A 6,000-nucleotide genomic window follows, 5' to 3' on the forward strand; every position below is an offset into this window, starting at 1 on the left:
CCCGGAAAATCGTGCCCTTATCAATGCTCTTAGCTCCATACCTCCAACCTGCCCTACACTTCAGTGGCTAGTCACATTCAGCCCCTGCCAAACATGTCTGACCCCCTGTAGTGGCCACAGGCCCCAGCTCCTCCAGAGACCTCTTATGGCTGCTGGGTTATCCCTCCAAAGCATGGCAAAAAACTCCTCTCCTTGCATCTCCCTTTCCCCCCAGGGACCTGGAAGTCCTGCCTGTACCTTCCGCCCAGCAGTTGGCCCATGGCTTTCTTTACTGACAGATCAAGAACTGATTGGGGAACAGGACCTTAGCATCAGAACTACCCTTACATGGGGTTCTTCCTGGGTTTCTTTAGACACAAGTAAGCAAAGAGTTGATGCATTATATATTGATTTCTTTTTGTGGTAACGTTCCCATCAGTTCTTTTCTTTTTCCCCCCACTAAGCAGTGCACCTTGCCTGTAGCCAGGGTCTGGGGTTGAGGTGACTTCTGGCTGGCTTAACTCATTGTTCACTTGGATGGCATCCATTTGTGGCTGCCATAAACATTTTGCTTAACCTGTACCTGCCGCCCACAGATCTGTAAGTGAGGCTGTGAGGCCGGTCCTGGGATTGCCTTTGCTTGTGAAAGTGGGAGCTGTCAGTGGGCCAGGCAACCCAACATTGTGGGAATGTGGAGGCCACTTATTTCTCCAGCCTGTGAAGGAACTCAGCCTGTAGGCAAGGGTGTCCCCACCAGAGGCACTAGTGCATGAAGCAGACTGAAGGGCAGGCTCTCGGAATGAGTGTGTGTCATAGCACATAAAGTCTGGCCAAATACGCATTCTGGCTTGTCTCTACCACTCTCACATGGGCTGGCCTTTAGAGAGAAAATTTAGAAATACTAAATAAATTTGAAGTCATCCTTTAGGCATTACAAAGCTCTAGGAACATCTGGAGAACCCAGAGAAGGACCAGGCAAAAAATGATCATTTCTTTGAAACCTCAGAAGGCAACAACAATAAATTGCTCGCTTGGGTGGCTATGCTTTGTGGCTGTCATAAACACGATTCTTGTAGAGAATCTGTACCTGCCTCCCCTCGCCACAACCCCAGAGCCCTAAGTGTCTCAGAGCTCCTGGCCATGGGCAAGACTCACTGATCATGGGAAGGAAGAGGCAGAAAAGGATCTATGGGAAATGTTGCCATAAAAAGGAATAAATATAAGAATATACCAACTATGCGTTTATCCCTATCCCAGGGACAGCCCAGGCCTGTCTGATCCCTGTGACCATTCAGTTGACATATGTCAGGATCAAGTGGACACCTCCATGTGTGATATCCTCCAGGTCTAGATGGAAGAAGGGCCTCTGGAGAGAAGGAACCGGCATGGATAGAGAGACTTTAGAACAGGGCCAGCTGTCCACTTCCGCACAGGCTCTGGCTGCCCTCCAATGCCTCCGTTGACCGTTTGCCTATCTGTACTGAGCAGTCTTGCAGAATATGCACACTGCTATCAGAATATGCACACTCCTGTCAGAATATGCACACTGCTGTCAGAATATGCACACCGCTGTCAGAATATGCACACCGCTGTCAGAATATGCACACTGCTATCAGAATATGCACACTGCTATCAGAATATGCACAATGCTATCAGCAGCACCCTATAGTTCTTATTCCTTCTGCTCAATAGGCCATGGACAGATGTCAGTGTTTAATGTAGGTTTTCTTTCCTAGGGCTGGCTTGTGTCTTGAGACCTGTTCTCTGTCTTACTAATGTTCCATGTAAGCTAGTCTTGAACTCTTCATCTTCCTGCTTCTCCAGCGCTGGGATTGCCTTGTGGGCCACCATGTGTGACCTCACTGTCCTCTCCTTAGCATGGTGGGGTCTTTACTGTAAAACCATACCAGAGCTTCCTCTTTGAAGGAAAGCCAGTTTGATCTACTAGGAAGGTATAACCGAAGGATTCTGTCGATGTCCTGAGTCACGTGGATTGATTGAAGAAAGAGTGTCACTCTGGGATGTAATGAGGCTCTAAGGTAGCAGGGAGGGCCGGTCTCCATGGACTGAACTTCAAACAAACAGTCTTGGAGAAGCATATGTGTTGATTGTTACACAAAAGTTGTTCTTTGGGTAAAAAGAATTCCTCATACCAGAGCCCCCAATCTAATCCGTACGTTTCCTGAAAGAAAACCTCACGGCCCTACAACTTTAGACCTTATTGTGCATGGTTTACAGCACTTGATGACACAAAACATTCCAGGCATGCCAGGACTGTCTTATGACCAAAGTCATGCATAAACTGTAAAGCTCCTTCAGAAAAATAACTCTGTAGATAATAGAAAACAATCACTGTTGTCTGCAGTGATTTCTTCACGGTCAATGTACTTCTAGAAAACGACTCCTCATTCTCATGTCTACCCTGTGTACAGTGAAAAACAACTATTTCATTCCAATGTTTTCCCCTCGATATAATGATTCTCAGCTACAGGATTTTGTTGAGAAAAAGTCATCATTCATTCAGAGATGTAAACTAACTCAAATTAGGCTCCAGAAGCCAAGAGACTGACATAGTGTTTGCCTGAAATATCTGCTACCATCCTTTGCTGGCCCCTCCCCCCTCCTCTCATTTAGAGCTGCCAGACAAAGCTCTTCCACTTAACAATGCCGAGGTGGAATCATCCTGGGCACCATTACAGGGTGGGAGGAGTCAGGCACTCTGCCTCATGGAGAAGTCTCAGGCGCTAACAAGGATACATTTGTCTAACCAAGAGATACTTGTAGCAAGCACTTGTGGGCCCCAGAATAGGATCTTCTCCTGCTCAGAACTCATTCTCCTCCACGGATGCCACCATCACCAGCTGTTCCTTTGTACCGTTTCCTATACTGCAGTGTACATCTAACCCTCGGCCACTGTTAATGCCCTCCTCTTTGATTTTCAGTAAGTGTGCAAAGTGCACGGCCATCACTGCCAGCTCACTTCAGAGCCCTGGGGCCTTCTCCCTCCCATCCTTGGGTTTGTTCCCCGGAGATTTCCTATCAGTGAATTCCAGGGAGTGTGACGGTTGCTTCTGTGTTCTTTCACTTGGCATTTTTTAAAACTTCACGATGCCCAAGTATCAGAAGCTCCTTTCATTGCTGCATGGTGTTTGTTGGGTGGGTGTATACCTCCCTGCCCACTCTGTGTACGGTCATCATTGCTGAGTGTGTTTTTCTAGTTTGGGGCCAGAGAGATAGCTCAGTGGTTAGGAGCGCTGGCTGATGTTCCGGAGGACCTGGGTTCAATTCCCAGAAGCTTGAAACCATCCTCAGCTCCAGTTCCAGAGGATACAACTCCCTCTTTAGACATCTGCAGGCACTGCATGTACACAGTACACAGACACACAGGCAAAACACTCATAAAAATAAACAAATACTTTTTAAATTAATGCTGCTCTGAATACTTGACCATGTTCATGGATGGGCTTAAGTTTCCATCTGTCAAAAGATAAAATTATGACAGATTTAGTATAAAGCCACATTTTGCTTCCATGTGGGCAATGGTGCATTGTGTAAATTGGAGTTTCTGATGAACCAAGCGGAGGAAGTTGGCTTAGTGGGCAGAAAGGAGATTGAAGGCTTTTGAAATGGAACAAAAGAAGGGCTGCTTCCTTCCTTCCCAAGTTACTTTCTGAAGATGGAAGAAATGTAGGTTAAATCCAAGGGTTCTGGCTCGTTGATGACTGAAGAAATTTAGCGGTGAATCAGTTTGGGTTGAGTCTATTGGACCTCACAGAGAAGTCCAAGCCAAGCCAGCCAATGGCTGCCGACTTTATGTAAGAAATGTCTCTCAGGAAGACATCCTAGCAGAGGAGGTACCGAGCAATATATAAAGGATTGGTCCTTAAGAGAAACATCCAAACTACTTCCCATAGCAATGAAGAACAGTTTTCCACAGCCTTACTGGCATTTGCAATCACCTTTTAAAGCATGAGAAACCATTCTTGGGGATGCGAAGTGAAAACCAGCTACTGAATACCGAGGGGGCTGGAGAGATGGCTCAGTGATTAGGAGCACCTGTGGCTTTTTCAGAGGACCTGAGTTCAATTCCCAGCACCCACACTGGGCAAACTCACTACAAAAACTTATAAGAAAGAATTTATTTGGGCCTACAGTTCCAGAGTGATATTTCATAATGTTGGGGGAGGCGTGGGAGCAGGCAGCTGGAGCCAGAAGCTGAGAGATCACATTTCTGGGGGCAAACAAGAAGTGGGGACAGATCATAAACTCCCAAAGCCTACTCTTAGTGGCCTACCTCCTCCAGTGAGGCTCCACCCACTAAAGGTTAGCTAACTATCTTAGTTACTATTAGTAGTTTCTTTTGCTTAGTTTATATAGCTATGAAAAGACACATGACCAAGGCAACTTATAAAAGAAAGCATTTAATTGGAAGCCTGTTTATAGTTGCAGAGGATTAGTCCATGATCATCAGGGCAGGAAGTACAGTGGCAGGCAGGCAGGCAGGAATGGTGCTGGAGAATTAGCTGAGAGCTTTATATCCTGATCCACAGTAGGGAGGCAGAAAGAAAGTAAGTCTGGGCCTAGTGTGACCCTCCAACCCCACCCCCAGTGACACACTTCCTCCTAATCTTCCCAAAACAGTTCCACCAACTAGGGACCAAGCATTCAAATAGATGAGTCTGAGGGAGCGGCCATTCTCATCCAAATCACAATAACGTTCTCAAGCAGCGCCACCAAGTGGGGACTGAGTGTAAATGCAGGAACTTTTTCATTCAGTCCGCCTCAGTAACTGGGATAGAATAAACTCTCCATCAAGGGGAAACTACTAGCCGGTGATGTAAATGTGCGAACAGGGACAGCAGAGCTGTGAGAACAGGGACAGCAGAGCCTGACAGCAGTGCTTGAGACACCTGGAAGATAAAATGTGCAGCTAACAGCCACTAGACCCTGGTCGATACTGACGGGGCTTAACAACTAAGGTTGGGAAACCCTTGGCAGAATTCCGAGGGGAGACACCGTAACGGGAAGTGTCCCTGCTCTGGTTAAATCACCTCCGCCTGCTCATCTGCTCGGCCTGCCAGTATATCCCCACTTCGCTGCAGTGGGGGCTTCTACTTGACAAGGTATCAGAGCTTGGTCTGACACCTAAATGAAGCTCAAGACTGATGGACAAATAACTGGCAAGATGCCAAGAACCTCGCCGGATAACAGGTGGATAATTTCCAGTTCGTTCCTCTCATTGCAGTGTCTGCACTACAGCCGCGGAAATGAAGGCGCTGGGTTCCGGAATACTGACATGAATTAATATCACTGCTGTCAACACTGACAGGGAAAGCCATTCCAGAGGCCCCAGGACATGTGACACATTTAGACAAAGGTGAGACACCCAGCGTGTCACAGGGACATGTTCACACAGCAAAAGAATGTACCCTCCACTGGCCCCACCCACCTAAGAGCTGCCTTCACTGGCCAGGACGAAGGGAAGAGGTTACTAAGGGGAATTCTACAGCTTCTGCTTTACATTACTTATAATAAATAAGTTCTAAATGTATATGATAACATTTGGGGATATGTTAAAACGGATGGATACCATAACCGTAATGAGGGATTTGGGGGATGCTTTTCTTTTTTTCTTATTCTTTTTTTTTTTTTAAAAAAATGTATTTTTATTTATATGAGTACACTATAGCTTCAAACACACCAGAAGAGGGCATCAGATCCCATTACAGATGGTTGTGAACCACCATATGGTTACTAGGAATTGAACTCAGGACCTCTGGAGGAGCAGTCAGTGCTCTTAACCCCTGTTTTAGTCAGGGTTTCTAGTCCTGCACAAACATCATGACCATGAAGCAAGTTGGGGAGGAAAGGGTTTGTTCAGCTTACACATCCACACTGCTGTTCATCACCAAAGGAGGTCAGGACTGGAACCCAAGCAGGTCAGGAAGCAGGCCATGGAGGGATGTTCCTTACTGGCTTGCTTCCCCTGGCTTGATCAGCCTGCTCTCTTATAGAACCCAG

The sequence above is a fragment of the Apodemus sylvaticus genome, chromosome 14, assembly GCF_947179515.1.
Source record: "Apodemus sylvaticus chromosome 14, mApoSyl1.1, whole genome shotgun sequence".
Taxonomy (NCBI): domain Eukaryota; kingdom Metazoa; phylum Chordata; class Mammalia; order Rodentia; family Muridae; genus Apodemus; species Apodemus sylvaticus.